Here is a 20,833-nt window from a genome sequence, read left to right as displayed (position 1 = left end):
CTGCTGCCAGAGGTTCCCACCTAGCAGGAATTGATTTGCATTCTCCTTGCAGTGCCTGTAACAGTGTATACAGTTGTCCCTCAGTATCCTTGGGAGATCCTTCCAAGACTCCCAATCTGCAGATGTTCAAATACCTTATTTAAAACAAATTTTATTTGCATAGAACCCAAGCACATCTTCCCATATACTTGAAATCATCTATACCTGAAACAATGTAAATGCTGTGTAAATAGGTATTCTAGTTTTTTGCTTGTATTTTGTTTTGTTATTTTTATTGTGTTTATTTTTCCAAATATATTTGATCCAAACAAGGTTGTTTGAATCCCAGGATGCAGAGGACCAATAGAAACTGATTTCTGTGAGCAACAACATAATGGGATTTATCAACTTGAGTACAACAGCAGGCATCACTGTAGTCCCTGCGCTGGGCTGTGTGTGAGTGCACCGCATCCTCGGGCATTGTCCCTCTGTGATGGGGGCCCAGTTTGCCGAAGTTCCACTGAGGCAGGACTCAGCACTAGGCAGTGAACAGATCCCGTTTCTGAGGTGTCTTCTACATGTTCTGCTGCCACAGGGATGAGGAGCAACCTTGGCTCCACCTGTCTCCACCAATGTGTAAAGCCAATTTCCTACGGAAGGCAGGGAACACCACCACCTCCCACCTGCAGTCCCCTACCCTATGCAGTTTACACAGTGTCCCTTCATTCGTAAGTTGTTATGGTGAAGAAAGAAGTCAGTAGCAAAATGACCCTCTTATGGACTTATGAAATGGGGTTGTCATGGGGAACAGTGATCTGCTGGGGACCTGGGGGCCTTGATACTGAGCAAGTGAGCAGGCAGCTGTCCTTTAACAGCTACTGTTTGTCCAGCGTGCAAGTAAGTTAGTCCCAGTGACTCCGGTAGACCATGATGGTGATAATGCAAGAGGGGCGCTAACTTGAAATAGTGGCCTTACACGGATCACAAAGTCAAGAGATCAAGACCAGCCTGGCCAACATGGTAAAACCCTGTCTCTATTAAAAATACAAAAATTAGCCGGGTGTGGTGGCACATGCCTGTAGTTCTAGCTACTCAGGAGGCTGAGGCAGGAGAATTGCTTGAACCTGGGAGGCAGAGGTTCCAGTGAGCTGAGATGCGCCATTGTGCTCCAGCCTGGCAACAGAGCGAGACTTTGTCTGGGTGGTGGGGCGGGGGGGTGGGGTGGAGAAGCTTTTGTGGAACAGTTCAGAGGAACACAAAAAAGAGAGATTGTGCTGATGCCCTTCATCCCTGTCACTGTCTTAGATAACCGTCAACGCATGGCCAGGGTAATCATTTCACTAAATAGTCATTAAATATTCTAGTTTGTATCTTTCAAAGAGAACTTTTTTTTTTTTTTTTTTGAGACAGAGTCTTGCTCTGTCGCCCAGGCTGGAGTGCAGTGGTGAGATCTCAGCTCATTGCAACTTCCGCCTCCCGAGTTCAAGCAATTTTCCTGCCTCAGCCTCCCAAGAAGCTGGGATTACAGGTACCCACCACCACACCCAGCTAATTCTTTGTATTTTTAGTAGAGATGGGGTTTTGCCATGTTGGCCAGGCTGGTCTCAATCTCCTGACCTCAGGTGATCTACCCACCTTGGCCTCCCAAAGGCTGTCTAAAAAAACAAAAAGAAATAGTGGCCTTACATGTGCTGCACTAAGAGCTTCACAGATACTCACCCAGACCAATCTTCAGAGACAGGGAGCATCCCCATGAGAAGTAGAGGAAGCTGAAGATGAGGAGCTGATCCCCTCACACTGTACCGTAGTCCCCTCTCATCGCCCGAGATGTGTTGCAAGACCCCGGATGATGCCCGAAACCACAGCTAATACTGACCTATATATACTGCTTTTTTTCTATACATACATACCTATGTTCAAGGTTAATTACAAAATTAAGTACAGTGACAGATCAACAAGAGTAAAGTAGAACAATTAGGACAATACGCCAGGGTCACTACTCATTTGCTTTGGGGCATTATTTATTGATTTAGGAGGCAGGATCTCGTTCCGTCTCTCAGGCTGGAATGCAGTGGCATAATCATGGCCTGCTGCAGCCTTGATCTCCCAGGGTCAAGCAATATTCCCACCTGAGCCTCAAGATAGCTGGGGCCAGAGGCATGCTCCACCATGCCTGGCTAATTATTTTTTTTGAGACAGAGCCTCACTCTGTCTCCCAGGTTGGAGTGCAGTGGCGCGATGTCGGCTCACCGCAACCTCTGCCTCCCGGCTTCAAGCAACTCTCCTGCCTCAGCCTCCTGAGTAGCTGGGACTACAGGCACGCACCACCATGCCTGGCTAATTTTTGTATTTTTTAGTAGAGACGGGGTTTCACCATATTGGCCAGGCTGGTCTTGAACTCCTGACCTTGTGATCCGCCCACCTCAGCCTCCCACAGTGCTGGGATTGTAGGTGTAAGCCACCGCACCTGGCCTGGCTAATTTTTAAAAACAATTTTTTGTAGAGATGGGCTCACATTATGTTGCCCAGGATGGTCTCAAACTCCTATGTTCCAAGTGATCCTAGGCTCATTTTGGCCTCCTAAAGTGCTGGGAATATAGGCTAGCACCATCGTCCCTGGCCCGGGGCCATTATTAAACTAAATAAAGGTTACTCGAACACATCAATCTTTGTCCAGTAATGCTGGACAAATGGATAATTGATGTCCCTGGCAGGACAGAGCAGGAGAGCTAGGAATGGTGTAAGATTTCATTACGCTACTCAGAATTGCCTGCAATTTCAAAGTTATGAATTGCTTACTTCTGGAATTTTCCATTGAATATTTTTGGAGACACTCAGGCATGTGAGACTGAAACCATGAAAATCAAAACTGCAGATAAGGGAGGGATACTACAATTATTGAATGTGGAACCCAGGTATGGCTCAGACCTGGCCCAAAACTCAACTTCGGGGACATGCCCACCGACATTAACTTCCTGGCATTGCACACCTGGCCTTAACTTCTCAGACATCCCCACTCGGCCTCAAACAGCTGATACTATTCACCTGATTTTAACCATCTGGTTTGACCCTCCCAGCCTTATACAAAGAGCCTCCACAGCTCTCCTTTAACATTCTAGTCTTACTCAGGCAGCTATAGATTCCTGGCCTTAACCTCTGGCCTTACCCATGTGGCCTTAATCTTTTGGCCTTAATCCCCTGTCCTTACCAACGGAATGTTACCCACCTACCTTAACCTCTTCAACTTACACACCTGATGTTCACCACGTAACTTTATAGAGCTGGCCTTCACTTCCTGGCCTTATCTACCTGGCCTTAACCAGTTGGTATTATTCACCTTCCAGCCCGACTCACTACGCCTTACCCACGTGGCCTTCTTAAACATATGACCATACTCACCCCCCTGGCCTCACCTAGCATGACTTAATCTTCAGGCCTTATACCCATCTGGTGTTAACCATGTACCTTTACTCAGCGGGGCTTCACCTCCAAACAGCACCCTCTGTGTCCCACTCATGTATAATTAGCCTCCTGTCATTTAGCTGGCTTACCGACTTGGCCTTGATCCTCCCAGAAGTTTCCCCATTGATTTACCAGCCTGATGTGTTAACCAAATCGTTTTTTATTCAGCTGGATTTAAACACTGGTTTTAACAACCTGGACTTACTCACCAGATGTTATTAACTCGATGGCCTTAATCACCTTATCTTGTCCTCATAGTATTACTAATCTGGCTTTATCCACCTGGCCTCATGAAACTCCTGGCCTTACCCAGTCTTAATTTTCTGGCCTAAAAGAACCAGGCTTACCAACCTGGCCATAACCTCCTGCCTTTAACCACCTGTTTATAACCAGCTATTTAGTTTGCTGGCCTCATTCTCTGGTCAGTATCCAACTGATGTTAGCCATGAGGCCTTACACCCTGGCCTTACCCGCCTCATTTTACTGCACCGGGCAGACCCCACTAGCCTTCCTCACCTGGCCTTCCCCTGTGGGCCTTAACCTCATGGCCCTAACAACCTGGATTAGCCACCTCGTTTCCCCACTTAGTCTTACTGACCATACATGACCCACATGGACTTTATACTTAGTTGACCCAAATGTCCTTAACCTTCTAGTTTTACCTACAGGCCTTAACCCCCGGGCCTTACCCCACTGGATTTACCTCTCTAGGTTGATTCCTCTGGACTTATCCCCCTTCCATTATTCTCTAGATTTCCCCTCCCCAGTCTTAGACACCTTTCTTAACCCATCTGGAGTTAACCAACTGGCCTTAAACTCATGGCTTTACCAACCTGGATTACCAACTGAGCTTACCAACCTGCCCCTCCTGCCTGGCCTTATCCTTCCATTCTTAGTCACATGGACATCCTCCTGGCCTAAACTGCCTAGCTTTAACCTCTTAGCACTACCCGATTGGAGTTATCAACCCACCTTTAATCAGTAGGCCTCAACCCAGTGGCCTACTGATTAAAGGTGGGTTGATAACTCCAATCGGATAGTGCTAATCACCTGGCCTTTTAAATTCCTTGGCTTCCTGACTTGGTCTTACATTACCTTGGTCTTAACCTAGATCTACCCACCTGCTTCGTTAACCTCCTGGCCTTACTCATCCAGTATTACTCCTGTGACGTTATGCACCTGACTTATACAACTGACCCTATGGGTATTAACCTCATGGTTTTACCAACCAGAATTAGTGAGCTGATCTTGCCTACTCAACCTTACTCTGTTGGCCTTCAGAATTTGTCTCAAGCTTCTGGTCTTAGTCACCTGTCCTGGCTCTACTGGCCTTAATCTAGTGGCATTATCCTCTGTCCTTGCCCCAGGCCATACTTTCCTAGCCTTCACCTTTTGGCCTGACCACGTGGCCTTATCCAGCTGACTTTATGCACTTGGCCATTTAAGCCTCCTGGATTTACCTGCTAGGTGTTAGCCACCTGGCGTTACTAGACTTATACCCATATTCACCTGCCTGGCCTCACCGAGCATGACTTAATTTGCTGGTGTTATACTCCTCTTGTGTTAACTAGCTAGCTTTATCTAGCTGGCTTTCAGCTCCTCACCTTACCCTCAGTGTCTTACCCATGTGGTATTAGCCTTCTGTCATAATTGAGGTAGCTTGCAGACTTGGCGTTAATCCTCCTGGGGGTTTCCTTATTGATTTACCAGCCTGGTGTTAACTAAATAGTTTTTTTATTCATCTGGATTTAAACAACGTGGTTTCAAAAACCTGCCCTTCCTCACCAGACCATATTAATCTTACTGTCTTAATCACCTTATCCTCATGGTATTACCAATCTGGGTTAATCCATTTGGACTTAAATAATCGCCTAGCCTTACTCACTCAATCTTAATTTTCTGGACTGACATACCTGCCCTTACCCACCTCATTTTACCACCCTGGCCAGAACCTGTTAGCCTTCCCCACCTGGCCTAACCCTATTTGCATTAACCGCATGGCATTAAAAACCTGGAGTAGCCACCGAGTGTTGCCATCTGGCCTTACTGACCATACGTAACCCACATGGCCTTCACAATTGGTTTACACGGTGGTCCTTAACTTTCTGGTTTTATATACCTGGTCTTACCCGCTTGGCGTAAGGCCCCTGGATTTACCTTTCTAGATGTATTCCCCTAAACTGAGCCCTACCCTTATTCCCTAGATTTCTCCTCCTGTCCTCCTGTGACTGAGACACCTTGCATTACCCATTTGGACTTACCCAACTGGTCCTAACCTCACGGCTTTACTAACCTGGATAACCAACTTAGATTTTCTACCTGGACTTGCCACCTAGTGTTAAACTTCCATTCTTAGTCACATGGCCTTCATCCCCTTGCCTGAACTACCTAGCTTTAACTTCTTAGCATTACATAATTGGAGTTACCACCTAGCTTTATCCAGTAGGCCTTAAACTGCTGGCCTAATCGACCTGGCCTTTTAAGTTACTTGGCTTTCGGACTTGGTCTTAACCTAGATTTACCCACCTGCCTTGTTAACCTCCCGGCCTTACTTACTCAATGTTAATTCCCAGGCCTTACGCACTTGGCTTACCCATCTGGCCTTACCCTACTGGTGTTAATGTCATGGCTTTGCCTACCAGAATTAGCCAATTGGTCTTATCAACCCAGCCTGACCCAGCTGGTCTTCATAATTAGTCTCAACCATCTGATCTTACTCACCTGTCCTAGCCTTACGTGCTTTAACATTGTGTCATTATCCTTTGGCTACCCCTGGCTGTACTTTCCTAGCCTTCACCTATTGGCCTTACCACATGGCCTTAACCACTTGGCCTTATTAACCTCCTGGCTTTATTCACTAGGTCTTAACCACCTAGGCTAATTGAACTTATGGCCATGCTCACCTGCCTTAGTCACCTGCCTGGCCTCATCAAGCATGACTTAATCTGCTGGCCTTATATCCATAAGGTGTTAACCAGATAGCTGTATTAAGCTGGCCATCACTTCTTCCCTTCCCCTCAGTGTCTTCTCCACCCAGAAATTAGCCTCCTGTCATTATTTACCTGGCTTACTAACTTGGGCTTCATCCTAAGGCCTGGGTGTTTCCCTGTGGATTTACTGGCCTGGTGTTAACCAAATGGTTTCTTATTCACCTGGATTTTAACACCTGGTTTTAATAACCTGGTTGTACTCACCAGACTTTATTAATCTCATTGCCTTATCTTATCCTCATGGTATTATGAATCTGGCTTTATCCATCTGGCCTTACTAAATACTCATGGACATACTCACCCAGTCTTAATTTCCTGGCCTAAGAGACCCATCCTTATCCACCTGGCCATAACTTCCCGCCATTTTCCACCTATTTTTAACTACCTGGCTGTCCTCAATGACCGTCAGTACCCACCTGATCTTACTGATGAGGCCTTACTCCCCTGCTGATACTCCCTGGCCTCACCCACCTCATTTTACTGGAATGGCCAGACCCCAGTATTCTTAGCCTCCTGGGCTAACCCTATTGGCCTTATCCTTGTGTACTTAACAACCTGGAGTAAGCAACTAGTTTTCCCACCTGGTCTTACTGAGCATACATGACCCACGTGGACTTCATACTTGGTTTACACAACTGTTCTTAACCTTCTAGTTACATCTACCAGGGCTTAACCCCCTGGATTTACCTCCCTAGGTTCACTCCCCTAGACTTAGGCCCCTTTACTTACTCCTCAGATATCCGCCCCCCTGGATGTAGACACCTTGCATTACCCATCTGGATTAGACTGGTCTTAACCTCATGGCCTTACCATCCAGGATTACCAGCTTAGCTTACCTCCCTGGCCTTCCTACCTGGACTTAATGTTCCATTCTCACTCACATGGCCTTAACCTTCTGGTGTAAGGTGCCTAGCTTTAAACTCTTAGCTTTACCCACTTAAACTCAGCCACCTAGTTGTATTCAGGGAGGCCTTCACTTACTGGCCTTACCCATCTAGCCTTTTAAATAGCTTGGCTTCGTGACCCGGCCTAAACCTCATGGTTTTGCCAACTTAGATTTACCCACTTGCCTTATGAACCTCCTGGCCTCACTCATTCAGTATTAATCCCCTGGCCTTATGCTTACCCACCTGGACTTACCCTACTGGCTTTAACATCATGTCCTTACCAACCAGAGTTACCCAGCTGATCTTACCTACTCGGCCTTAACCAATTGGCCTTCACAATTAGTCTCAACCTTCTGGTCTTTCTTAGCTGTCCCAGCCCTACTGGTCTTAACCTAGTGTCATTATCTGCTGTCCCAGCCCCTGGCTTTACTTTCCTGGCCTTCACCTATTGGCTATATTTTCTTGGCCTTACCCACTTGGCCTTGTTCAACTACTGGCCTCACCCAGTAGGCCTTCCACAACTGACATGATCAACCTGACAGCCAGACTCACCTGCCATATTCACCTGCCTGGCCTAAGCCAGCATAATATGACTTAATCTGCTGGCCTCATACCCATGTGGTGTTGACTACATGGTTTTGTTCAGCTGGCCTTCACCTCCTCACCTTCCCCGCACTGTCTTGCCCACCTAGTATTAGTTTCCTGTCATTATTTAGCTGGCTTGGCAACTTGGCATTAATCCTACTGGGAGTTTATCCATTGATTTACCGGCCTGGGGTTACCCAAAGAGTCTTTTCTTTGGCTAAATTTAAGTGCCTGGTTTTAATGATCTGGCCTTACTCACCAGACTGTATTAACCTCGTTGCCTTAATTACCTTACCCTCATGGCATTATTAAACAACCTTCATCCATGTGGCCCTATGAAACTCCTGGCCTTACTGACCCAGGCTTAATTTCCTGGCCTGACTAATGGTCTTGACCTTGTCTACCTGGCCATAACTTCTCGCCATTATCCACCTGTTCTTACCCATCTAGCTTCAATTTGCTGGCCTTGATCTCTGGTCAAGACCCACATGATCTTGCCCATGAGGCCTTACTCCATTGCTGTTACTCCTTGTCCTTGCCCACCTTATTTTACGGCCCTAGCCATGCCCCATTAGCCTTTCTCACCTGGCCTAAACCTATGGGCCTTAACCTCATGGCCCTGACAACCTGGATTAGCCACCCAGCTTTCCCATCTAGTCTCAACAACCATACATGACCCACATGGCTTTCACACTTGGTTTACACAACTGTCCTCAGCCTTCTGGTTTTATCTACCAGGACTTAAACCCCCGGATTTACCTCCCTAGGTTTACTTCCCTGGACTTATCCCCCTTGCCCTTATTCCCTGGATTTACCACTGCTCCCTCACCCCATCCCCCAGACTTAGACACCCCCCATTAGCCACCTGGACTTACCCACCTGGCCTTAACTTTATGGCCTTACCCACCTAGATGACCAATATAGCTTACTAACCTGGCATTCCCACCTGGCCTTAACCTTTTGCTCTAACCCACATGGCTTTAACCTCCTGAACTAATCTGCCTAGTTTTCACCTCTTACTATTACCCAGGTGAAGCTATCTACCTACCCATATTTAGGGAGGCCTTAACTTACTGGCATTACCCACCCAGGCTTTTCGATCACTTGGCTTCCTGACCCAGTCTTAACCTCATGGTTTTGCCAACTTATATTTAACCACCTGCCTTATAAACCTTCTGGCCTTTTGCATTCAGTATGAATTCCCTGGCCTTATGCACCTGCCTTACCCACCTGTCCATACCCCACTGATGTTAAGATCATGTCTTAACCAACCAGTAGTACCCAACTGATCTTACCTTCAAAACCTTCCAATTGCCATTCATAATTCATCTCACTTTCTGGTCTTTTCTATTCTAGTGCTACTGGCCTCAAGCTGGTATCATTATCCTCTGGACTTACCCTTGGCCTTAGTTTACTGGCTTTTACCTATTGTTCTTACCACATGGCCTTATCTACATGGCCTTAGCTACTAGTCCTTAGCCCCCTGGCCTTACTTCCTTGGCCTTACCCATCTATTTTTATATTCCTGTCTTTATGCACCTGTCCCTACTTACCTGGATTTATAAAATTGGCCTTTCCATCTTTCCGTTAATGTCCTGGATGTGACCTCCTAGCCTTCCCCACGAAGACGTACGCACCTAGTGCTAGCTACCTAGCTTCACACAGCTAGCATTAGGGACACGGGCTTGCTTCCTGCATTAACCTTTTGATGTTAATATCCTTGCATTGAACTCTGGCTTTAGCACTGGGTCTTTATGTTTCTGCCTTGTCAATCTCCAGGCCTTACTCCTCAGATACTATCTTCTTGTTTTTTACCACCTGGCTTTCAATTATTGGCTTCATCAACCTCGTGGCCTCACGTATTACTAATGTCCTGGCCTAACCTGGTTTTATCCATCTGTCCTTAATGTAATGGTCTACCCCTGTGACTTTATACTGCGCTAAACCCCAGGGCCTCAGCTTCATGGCTTTACCTTTTTTGTCTTACCTACATGGATATGTCCACCTGGATTTACCAGCCTGGATTTATCAACCCGGACTTAATGCCTGGACTTTACCTCCTGAGTTAGTCAATTTGCCCTTATTAATTTTATGGCCTTGTCCACCTTGGTCTCAACTTCCTGGCCTGAAGTAAATGGGCTTAGCCATCTGCCCATAACCTCTTGATCTCAATGTATCAGGCCTTATGCCCCTGCCCTTGACTACATCCCTGAATCCCCCACCACCACCTTCTGCCTTACTTTCCTACTCTCTTTGTGTGTGTGTGTGTGTGTGTGTGTGTGTGTGTGTGTGATGGAGTTTCACTCTTGTCGCCCACACTGGAGTGCAATGGTGTGATCTCAGCTCACCACAACCTCCACCTCCCAGTTTCAAGCAATTCTCCTGCCTCAGCCTCCTGAGTAGCTGGGATTACAGGCATGCGCCACCACACCCAGCTAATTTTGTATTTTTAGTAGAGACGGAGTTTCTCCATGTTGGTCAGGCTGGTCCCCAACTCCCGACCTCAGGTGATCTGCCCGCCTCGGCCTGCCAAAGCGCTGGGATTACAGGCGTGAGCCACCGTGCCTGGCCGACTTTCCTACTCTTTACCTCTAGCCCGTACCCACCTAGCCTTAAGCTTCTAGCTTTACCCACTCAGTTCTCTATGACTGGACTTATGAGCTCCCTCATTTTACCCGGTCTTAACCTAAAGGCCCTCCCCACCTGACATATCCACCTGAGTTAGTCACTATTTTGTATTCACCTAACCTTAATTACTGGCCTTAACCACCCAATCTTACCCACCTGGCCTTACCTACCTGGCCTTATCCACCTGGGCGTAGTGTTCTTGACATACATACCTGGTATTTTGTCTTCATGCCAGGCCTTCATGCCTGGCCATAACATTCTAGTCTTACCCACCTGGATTCATCTCCCTGCCCATAACTACATGGCTATAATGTCATGTGCTGCCGCCCTGGCCATCCCCCGTAGCCCTTAACCCATGGTGCTTATCATTCTTGGTGTAGGCCTCTGGCATTCGCCTATCCTTACCCACCCAGCAGCCTTACTTTCCTGGCCTTATCTAACTGGCCTTACCCACCTGCCCATACCCACTTGGTCATACCCACTTGGCCTTAGCTCCTTTGCCTTCTCTTCTTACCCCTACCCCACCTGGCCCACCTCTAGACCTTTACAGCCTGGCCTTGGACGCCCAGCATTAATCTCATGGCCTGTGCCCTTTGCCTTAGCCTCCTGGCTTTGCACACCTGACCCTAACCTCTTGTCCGTACTCACCAGATGTGAATTACCTAGTGTTACTCAGCTGGTCTTAACCTCACGGCCTTACCCACCTTGTCTACCAATCTGGCTATAACTCTTTGGCCTTGTCCCCTTTCCCTACACCCCTGGCCTCCCACTGGCCTTACTTTCCTGGGCTAAGCCACCTGGTCTTATTAACCTCCTGGCATTACTCACCTGGTCATAATCTTATGGCCTTACACAGTTGGCCTTAATTTTCTATCCTTATCCCTGTGGCCTCAGCCATCTAATTGTAACCCCATGGCCTTACCCTAGCCTCAGTCTAGTTGGCTTAATCCCCATGGCTTTACCCTCCCTGCATCATCTCCCTGGTCTTATCCACCTAGCCTTGTCTGTCTGCTACTGCCCACTTGCTTTTACCCAGCTGGCTTATCAGCCTTAAGGCCAGGAGCAGAGACTTATACCTGTAATTCCAGCACTCTGGGAGGCCAAGGCAGGAGGATCACTTGAGGCCAGCAGTTGAAGAGCAGCCTGGGCAACATAGTGAGACCCAGTGTCCACAGAGGGTAAAATTATAAAAATTAGGCAGCCATAGTAGTCTTTTTTTTTTTTTTTTTTTAATCTTGGCTCACTGCAACCTCCTTCTCCTGGGCTCAAGCAATTCTCCTGCCTCAGCCTCCCGAGTAGCTGAGATGACAGGTGTGTGCCACCATGCCCTACTAATTTTAGTATTTTTAGTAGAGATGAGGTTTCACTATGTTGGCTAGGTTGGTCTCGAACTCCTGACCTCAGGTAATCCACCTGCCTTGGCCTCCCAAAATGCTGGGATTACAGGCGTGAGCCACCGCGCCCAGCCGCCATGGTAGTCTTAACTACTCGGGAGGCTGAGGCAGGAGAATTTCTTCAGCCCAAGAGTTTGAGGCAGCAGTGACCTGATTAGGCCACTGCACTCCAGCCTGGGGAACAGAGAGATACCTTGTCTTGAAAAACAAACAAAAGTGGCTTTCCACAGCTTAGGTTAACTTCCTGCCCATGCCTAACTAGCCTTGCCCTTCTAATCGTACCCTGTGTCTATCCGGGTTCTCCAAAGAAACAGAGCCAGTGAGAGATACGTAATATGTACGAAAGATCCGTTTCAAAGAATTAGTCTTATGTGATTGGGTGGGGCTGGCATGTCTCAAAACTTGATGCCGATGTCTTAAAGCAGAATTCCTTGTTCTGGAAACCTCAGTTTTTGTTCTTAAAACCTTCAACTGGTTAGGTGAGCCAAACTGACATTATTGAGATAATGTGACGTGTGTGTAACTATACATCTATATACACACATACAAATACATGTGAAATTACTTATATGTAAACCAGTAAATATATGTAAAGGGATAAATATATAATCAGTGCCTAGCACATAGTGGGCGATCAAAAAAATCTGCTATACCCTCATGGAGTGGTTTCTGCCAATATTCCCTGTTACTTGGGATGCTGAGGAGGGAGGATCGCTTGAGCCCAGGTGTTTGAGTCCAGCCTGGGCAGCATAATGAGACCTTATCTCTTTTTTTTGTTCTTGTTTTCTGAGATGGAGTTTCACTCTGTCTCCCAGGCTGGAATGCAATGGTACGGTCTTTGCTTACTGCAGCCTCCGCCTTCAAGCGATTCTCTGCCTCAGCCTCCCAAGTGGCTGGGATTACAGGCGTGTGCCACCATGCCCAGCTAATTTTTGTATTTTTAGTAGAGACAGGGTTTCGCCATGTTGGTCAAGCTGGTCTTGAGCTCCTGATCTCAGGTGATCTGCCCGCCTTGGCCTCCCAAAGTGCTGGGATTACAGGCGTGAGTCACTGCGATTGGCCCTCCCATCTCTTTTTTAAAAGCCACTGTTAGCTGTGAATATTGCTGTTTTCATCATTATTCGCAAATCTTTTTTTCTTCCATGGATCTTCTGCTGACCTTTGGTTCTGTTTGTTTATAGTTATGTAGAGGGAGGGAAAGATTTGAGAATAGTGGTAATATCGTCCTTATATTTCCTCACTTAATCCTGAGCCTGAGCTGAGAGTGAGGTCATGTCAGGGAAACTGGGAGGCGTGGGAGTGAGGCCATGAACTTGTGCTGGGCAGCAGTATACCAGGGGCGCATCTGTGGGGTTGGCTAGGAGAAATCCTGGGTGCTTCTGGAAGTGGAGGTCCTACTCACAGATTGGGGAGTAGGTTAGATGCCCTCCCTCAGCTCTCAGGTGGAAAGGAGGCTGGGAGTGGGCAGTGGGGCCTGGGGTGGTTGGGGATGGGGTAACCCCAACCCGTCACCCCGTCATGGAGAAATGGAGAAATGGCATTCCTGCTGCAGCTTTCTGCACTGTTGTATCATTGAACTTGTGCATGTGAACCTTCTAGATGTGCAGGCACAGGGCTAAGACTGGCGGAACAGGGCCAAGTCAAGCCTGGGTAGGACTTGGGTGGCACCAAATGAAATCAGTATTAAAGGCCAGGTACAGTGGCTCACACCAGTAATCCCAGCACTTTGGGAGGCCAAGGCAGGCAGATCACCTGAGGTCAAGAGTTCGAAACCAGCCTGGCCAACATGGTGAAACCCCGTCTCTACTAAAAATACCAACAGATTTAGCTGGGTGTGGAGGCACCCACCTGTAGTCCCAGCTACTCAGGGAGGCTGAGGCAGGAGAATCTCTTGAAGCCAGGAGGCGGAGGTTGTAGTGAGCCAAGATCGTGCCACTGCATTCCAGCCTGGGTGACAGAGGGAGACTCCGTCTCATACATACATAGATACATACATACATAAATATTAAAGACAGACTTCAATTGAGCTCAAATTCAAGCAATTTAAGTCTCTTACACATTTCCAAAGAAGAACAGACTCTTTTGATGTGAAATAGGCTAGTTGTGGACTCAAGGAAAATTGATGATGTAAAGAAATCTGGAGAGTTTGGATCTGTTTTACAAAAAACATCTGATTTGTAAATGATCATTTTATCCTTTTTTTTTCAGTGTGTGCATCTCCTGTCCTGTGTTTTCATTTAGGACAGGACAGTAGTTCTCAGAGCAATTCTCAAGGGGAATCTGGTCAGACACGTAAGAATGTTATTAATTACAAAAATAAGAAAGGAATCTTTGCTTTTATTTTAAAATAATACACATGTGACTTATTGTTTCAGGATATATTAGTTACCTGCATCAGTTTAGACAGTAGCGAAAAAGTACTTACATGGTAAATCATTTCTAGTTGGTAAAGGAAATGGAAACAGGATGAGTTAAAGCAAGACAAATCTGGAGTCATTATTTCAGAACCTTCGGATCTAGCCTAGAATCTTCTGAGACAAGGGTTCTGAAGACTTTAGTCTTTTCTTGCTATTTTATCATCAATGCTGTTTTTAAAAGCTGGTTCTCTTGCAACCCCTGGTACCCCAGACACTGCCCTGATAGGTCAGTCGTCTAGACACCATGTATGTCAACAGCTAGAACTGCCTGCACCTTCTGGGCACTAGCACTGGCATAGGGACCTTGCCAATCATGCTGAGCAGGAGTGCCTAGCTTCCCCTCAGGGGACCCTCCCAAAGGTGGCTCAGATCTGGAAGGTCCAAAGCCCATCTTGTGACACATTAGGTGTGACCCCCAAGTGACAGGGTTGTTGTCTACTTTTGAAGCTTTGCATTTTTACGTGGTCCCCACCTATCTCCATAGCAAAATAATAGTTAATATCAGATAGCTAACACTCACCGAGTGTTTGCTGCCTGCCAGGCACAATCCCCGCCTGTGATTTAATTTCCATAACTTTGTGGAGGTGATACTATTGTAATTCCCACTTAACAGATGATGAAAGTGAGGCACGGAGAGACTCAATTACACACGTAGAGGCACATGCTCATACAACACGTGGCCAGTGCAGATTACAGGAAAAGTCAATGCCGTTCCCTTTCATAATACATTTTAATATTATGGAAATGTGGTCCTTGAAAAAGTGGTCACTGAGCACTTACCAGGCGCTAGGGATACAATTCCCTTGCAGCTTGCATTCTAGTGAGGAGAGACAGGAAACAAATGCTAAAATGTGCAGGATGCCAGGAGGGGCCCCTACCCTGAAAGAAAAGGAAGGGGGAGAGTGGCTGTGTCAGGAGAGTCTCTCTGATAGGGCAGCATCTGAGCAGAGACCAGAGGATATGAGGGAGTGAGCATATGAGGGAGTGAGCAACAGGGCTATTTATGTGGCAAGACAGTAAGTGCAAAGGCCCTGAGGCAGGAGCATGCCTTCGAGGAGAAATGGCAAGGAGTGGCTAGAGGACAGCAAGTGCAGGGAGGCTGGGAGGAGATGGAGGAAAAGACAGTGAGAGCCTGGAGGGCCCTGGCCACACTGAAAGAAGCTCCTGCAAGATGGAGACTCTCAGAATAGCTCCCTTTTAAATTCACCTGAAACTAGGTGTCAGTGCCTTTCTTACCTCCAAACACGTCTCTGAACTGCATAAGGAGCCTGGAGGGCTGATGGTAGCTGGGACTACAGGCGCGCACAACCACATCTGGCTACTTTTTGTATTTTTTGGTAGAGACAGAGACCATGTTGCCCAGGCTGGTCTGGAGCTCCAGAGGCAACCCACCAGCCTCTGCTTCTGAAAGCCCTGGGATTATAGGTGTATGCCACCGCGCCTTGCCCGCTAAGGTTTAATTTGTGGGTATGTGGGTGAGCACATGCACCTGCACAGTCCAATACAAAGCCTGTAACACTTAATTATCTTCATTTTTTTTCTTTTTTGAGAGGGAGTCTCACTGTGTCACCCAGGCTGGAGTGCAGTGGCACGATCTTGGCTCACTGCAACCTCTGCCTTCTGGGTTCAAGCAGTTCTCATGCCTCAGCCTCCTGAGTAGCTGCGCCCACAGGCGCCCAACACCACGCCCTGCTAATATTTGTATTTTCAGTAGAGATAGGGTTTCACCATGTTACCCAGGCCGGTCTTGAACTCCTGACCTCAAGTGATCCCGCCTGCTTCGGCATCCCATAGTGCTGGGATTACAAGTGTGAGCCACCACGCCCAGCCAGTTATCATCGTATTTTAACAGACCATGTTGCCAATGTGATGTTCAATGTCTTCCATTTTGAAAAGTTAAAGATACTGTGGTTCACTCTGCAACCCATATTAACTGGTAAATGAGCTTTCTCCTCTTTCTCCTCTGGGACTGGATAGTCTAGGTGAAGAAACACTGCACCTCCAAGGACTCCTGATTCTGTACAACATTATCTACCTTGAGCCATTTTTGACTTTTCACGTGTATATAACAACCAATAATGAGTCCCTTAACAAGGTAATGGCAGTGGAAATGAATAATAAATGTTGAAGACTTTGTGGTTAAACATACCTGTTCATTGAGGTGGGTCTTGTCCCTGTAGATTTAAGTTCCCCTGGTAGTGGCTAAGACTGCAGGTGGGTGCCACCACTGTAGGGGTCTAACTTGGAGCTTGCTACAGAAAATCCCATGTGCCACACCCTCAGATCCATGGAGCGGGGTTTTTTCTCCATGTGAAAAGAAAATAACAGATGGGGAAGAGCTATCCAGAGGTGGGGTGAATCCTGGCAAGCAGGCTTGGCCATGGAACGGGGTGCCCCACATTCAGCCTAGGCCACTTATTTTCTGCAGTCTTGCTACTCAAAATGCAGGGTCTGCAAACTAGGAGACCATAAGAATCAGCATCAACTGGGAGCTTGTCAAAAAGCAAAGTCATAGCTCTACCCCAGAGCTGCAGCATCAGAATCTACACTAGGCAGGAATCCCAAGTGACTCCTTTGCTGTTGAAGATTTGAGAGGCAAGTGCCCTAGAATACACTGGGAAGCCATTTGAGGTGTTTCGGTCAAATACAGAGTGATTTGAGGTTTCTCCTTAGTTTAGACCTCCTCAATAAGACAGCCCTCCCAGGTTAACCCACTTTACCCTAGTTTTTTAAGATACAAATCACCTAGGGCTCATGGGTTCAACATTTTGGGTCTTATCACCATAAATATTTATGAAGCACCTCTCTTGTGCAAGGCGGTGTGGCCTGAGTGGAGATGGTTTGGATATTCCAAAATGGAACCAGTTTTCCGGAATATGGAAGAAAGCTTCACTGTTGAGCACATTTTCTAAACGTTTGTGTAAATCAGCCTAGGGGTTTTTGAAATTCCTTTTATACCTGTACCAGTCATCAGTATAATCGTAATGCTTGCAGCAGTGGATGGTGAACTGAAAGAAGCAAAGCAGACAGATTCAATGGTCACTGAAAATCACACGTTCAAATTCAAAATGAATGTTTGGTTTTAAAAAAGCATTAGATCTATAATAATTATTCTTAATTGATTATAGTTTGGTGTCAATTCTGTAACTCAAAGTACTCCTAATGTTTCTTGTTTGTAGTATTTCTAGTGCTTTCAGATAAGTTATCATCCTTATAATTAGCAATATATATGAAAGTTTAACAATTTTTTAAATAGTAAGTTTTTTGTTTGTTCCTAAGAAGGTAAAGCATGATTCCTGTAATCTCACTCACATAATACTTTCAGTTGGAAAATCATCTTCAACATGGTATAACAATAATCTCATTGAAGTATAATTAGCACAAATTCAGAAGAAGTGCTATTGTTTAATGAGTTTTATATTTTTAAAAGTAAATTAATTAGGCCTCATGCATACTTCCCGGGAATCTGAAAGAGCTGATCCTATCAGCTACTGTGGAGGGAGGTTTTCCTCACCCTGCCCACAAACTGCAAGGACAACGACATGGCAAAGGCTGGCCATCCTTCTTGGCTGATACTTTACTTTTACACCTTTCTTCTTTGATTGATTTTTTTTTTTTTCCTGTATAGGAAAATATTTCCATGGGCCTTGACTTCAGGAAACCTAAATTTCAAGTTCACCTTTACCAAGGGAACCCGGATCAGTGGTTACATCAACTTCTTTGTGGCACTTGCACACAAGAGACAGGGTCTCCCTCTGTCACCCAGGCTGGAGTACAGTGACACAATCATAGTTCACTGCAACCTTGAAGTCTTGGGTTCAGGTGATCCTCCCACCTTAGTATCTTTTTACCTTGATGTGACTCTATTTGTCCATTTTTTGCTTTGATTGCTTGTGCTTACTCAAGAATTCTTTGCTCAGACCAATGTCCTAGATGGGTTCCCCAGTGTTTTCTTGCAGTAGTTTCATAGTTTGATGTCTTAAGATTTAAGTCTGTAATACATTTAGAAAATTATCTTAGTTCATCACTTATTTGGAATTAAGCTGTGTCTTTGGGAATAGCAAATGTATAGTATAGAATGTGTTGCTTGGTTATTTATGAGCTTGGGTTCAGAGAGTTACGCAAATAAAACAACAAGCAAAGTGCTGCCATCCTCTTCGTAAGGACCATGTGTGCAGCTGGGTCAGAGGACGGGCTGGAAGCCCAGCCCCAGTGCTGGCTAGCCTTCCAACTGTAAGCAAAGTCTTATCACAACTTGACGCCTCTGTGTTCCTATCTGCCAAATGGATGCAAAACTCTTTGTGTCTTGGGCTGTAATGAGAATGAAAGGAGACAGGGTAGGTGGTCAAGCTCAGTAAGGGGTCCATCATGTCACTCTGGTACTTGAGACGGGGCCTTCTGGGCCTTCCGTGGCACTGAAGCAGGGGTCATGGGGGCCACTGGGTGGCGCCAGCGACGCTCAACCGGCAAAGAAGGGAAGGGAGAAAGCAGAGCCCACGGAGGGCTGAAGGGAGTCTGGTCTTGAGCCAGAAAACCACAGGGGGATGGGCCGCCGATGGGCCCAGGAAATAGAGGTGGCTACCAAGAGCAAAAACAGTGGCTAGGTGCAGGCGCAGGCGCTCAGCCTGTAATCCCAGCACTTTGAGACTGAGGCTGGAGGATCCTTTGAGCCCAGGAGTTTGGGACCAGCCTGGGCATCATAGTGAGACCCATCTCTACCAAAAAAAAAAAAAAAAAGCAACAACAGCTATCCAAGGGTCACGTGAGCTGCCCTGCAACCTACTAGAAATGGAACAGCCCTGGGATACGGCTCTGAGGTTCTCCTAATGAGGCTGCTAGAGGTTCAAGCTGCGACTACACATTTTTGTTTGTTTTGTTTTTTGAGACGGAGTCTCACTCTGTCGCCAGGCTGGAGTGCAGTGGCGTGATCTCGGCTCACTGCAACCTCCGCCTCCTGGGTTCAAGCGATTCTCCTGCCTCAGCCTCCCGAGTAGCTGGGATTACAGGCACACGCCACCACGCCCGGCTAATTTATATATTTTTAGTAGAGACAGGGTTTCACCATGTTGGCCAGGATGGTCTCGATCTCTTGACCTGGTGATCCGCCCACCTCGGCCACCCAAAGTGCTGGGATTACAGGCGTGAGCCACCGTGCCCAGCCATTTTTGTTTGTTTTTCACTGAGGTCCATTGTCTGTCTATCTTTTCTCTCACACATATTTTTCTCTTTCTCTTTTTTTTTCTTTCTGTTTCTCTCTTTATTTAAAATCCTGGTGAGGCCCATTATACACAATTGACCACTGAGCAACATAGGTTTGAACTGCATGGGTCCACTTATACTCAAACTTTTTTCATTAAGTCTCTCCTGCCTCCCTTTCCATCCCCTCCATCTCTTCCACCTCTGCCACCCCTGAGACAGCAAGACCAACTCCTCCTCCACCTCCTCTTCTTCCTCCTCCTCAGCTGCTCAATGTGAGGACGAGGAGGATGAAGACCTTTAAGATGATCCACTTCCACTTAATGAATAGGAAATGCATTTTCTTATGATTTTCTTAGTAATATTTTCTTTTCTCTAGTTTATTATAATAATACAGTATGTATTCTTATACATATGTATACATATGAGTATGTATTCATATTCTTATACATACTGTATTCTTATAACATATATACATATAACATACAAAATATGTGATAATTAGCTGTTTATGTTGTTGGTAAGGCTTCTAGTCAACAGCAGGCTATTGAGAGGTGACAACGTGCTAGCAGCCCTTGCCCGCTGCCCTCGCGGGCCGGTGAGGGTTCCGGGTGGGCGTGGGCTTGGCAGACCCTGCACTGGGCGAGGCCAGCCGGCGCCTGCTGGGCTTGACTGGGGGATGAGCTCCCTCTGGCCTGCCAGAGTGCCCTGGCTAGGTGCCACAAAGTCCCCCCCTCCCACGCGAGTGCCAGTGAGAAGTGAAGCGGGCTGGGCTTCTAGGAGAGGTGGGGACTTGGAGAACTGTTCTGTCTAGCTAAAGGATTGTAAACGCACCAATCAGCATTCTGTGTCTAACTAAAGGTTTGTAAATGCACCAATCAGCGCTCTGTCAAAATGGACCAATCAGCTCTCTGTAAGGTGGACCAATCAGCTCTCTGTAAAATGGACCAATCAGTAGGATGTGGGTGGGGCCAGGTAAAGCCAGCCTCGGTAACCTGCGGAGGTTGCCTTCCGTGTTGTGGAGGCGTTGTTCTTTCGCTCTTTGCAGTAAATCGTGCTGCAGTTCACTGTTTGGGTCTGTGCCGCATCTGTGAGCTGCAACACTCACCGCGAAGGTATGCAGCTTCACTCTTCAAGTTAGCGAGACCACAAACGCACGGGGAGGGATGAGCAACTCGCAACGCACCGCGTTTAAGAGCAGTAACTCTCACCACGAGGGTCCGCGGGTCCGCAGCTTCATTCTTGAAGCCAGCGAGACCAAGAACCCACCAATTACGGTCACACTATCATCCGTA

General features: G+C 46.8%; 1 long non-coding RNA gene across 1 annotated transcript in view; it reads left to right on the top strand.

Moving 5' to 3' along the window:
- LOC129060996 (uncharacterized) overlaps window positions 1-19,062 on the top strand; it is a 28,596-nt gene extending 9,534 nt beyond the window's left edge. The window contains exon 3 of the long non-coding RNA XR_008527909.1: window positions 17,971-19,062. This is a non-coding gene — a long non-coding RNA (uncharacterized LOC129060996). The remainder of the gene's footprint in view (window positions 1-17,970) is intronic.
- Window positions 19,063-20,833: the final 1,771 nt, after the last annotated feature.

This window comes from Pongo abelii, chromosome 1 (assembly GCF_028885655.2).
Source record: "Pongo abelii isolate AG06213 chromosome 1, NHGRI_mPonAbe1-v2.0_pri, whole genome shotgun sequence".
Taxonomy (NCBI): domain Eukaryota; kingdom Metazoa; phylum Chordata; class Mammalia; order Primates; family Hominidae; genus Pongo; species Pongo abelii.
This window is presented reverse-complemented; position numbering and strand designations above follow the sequence as displayed.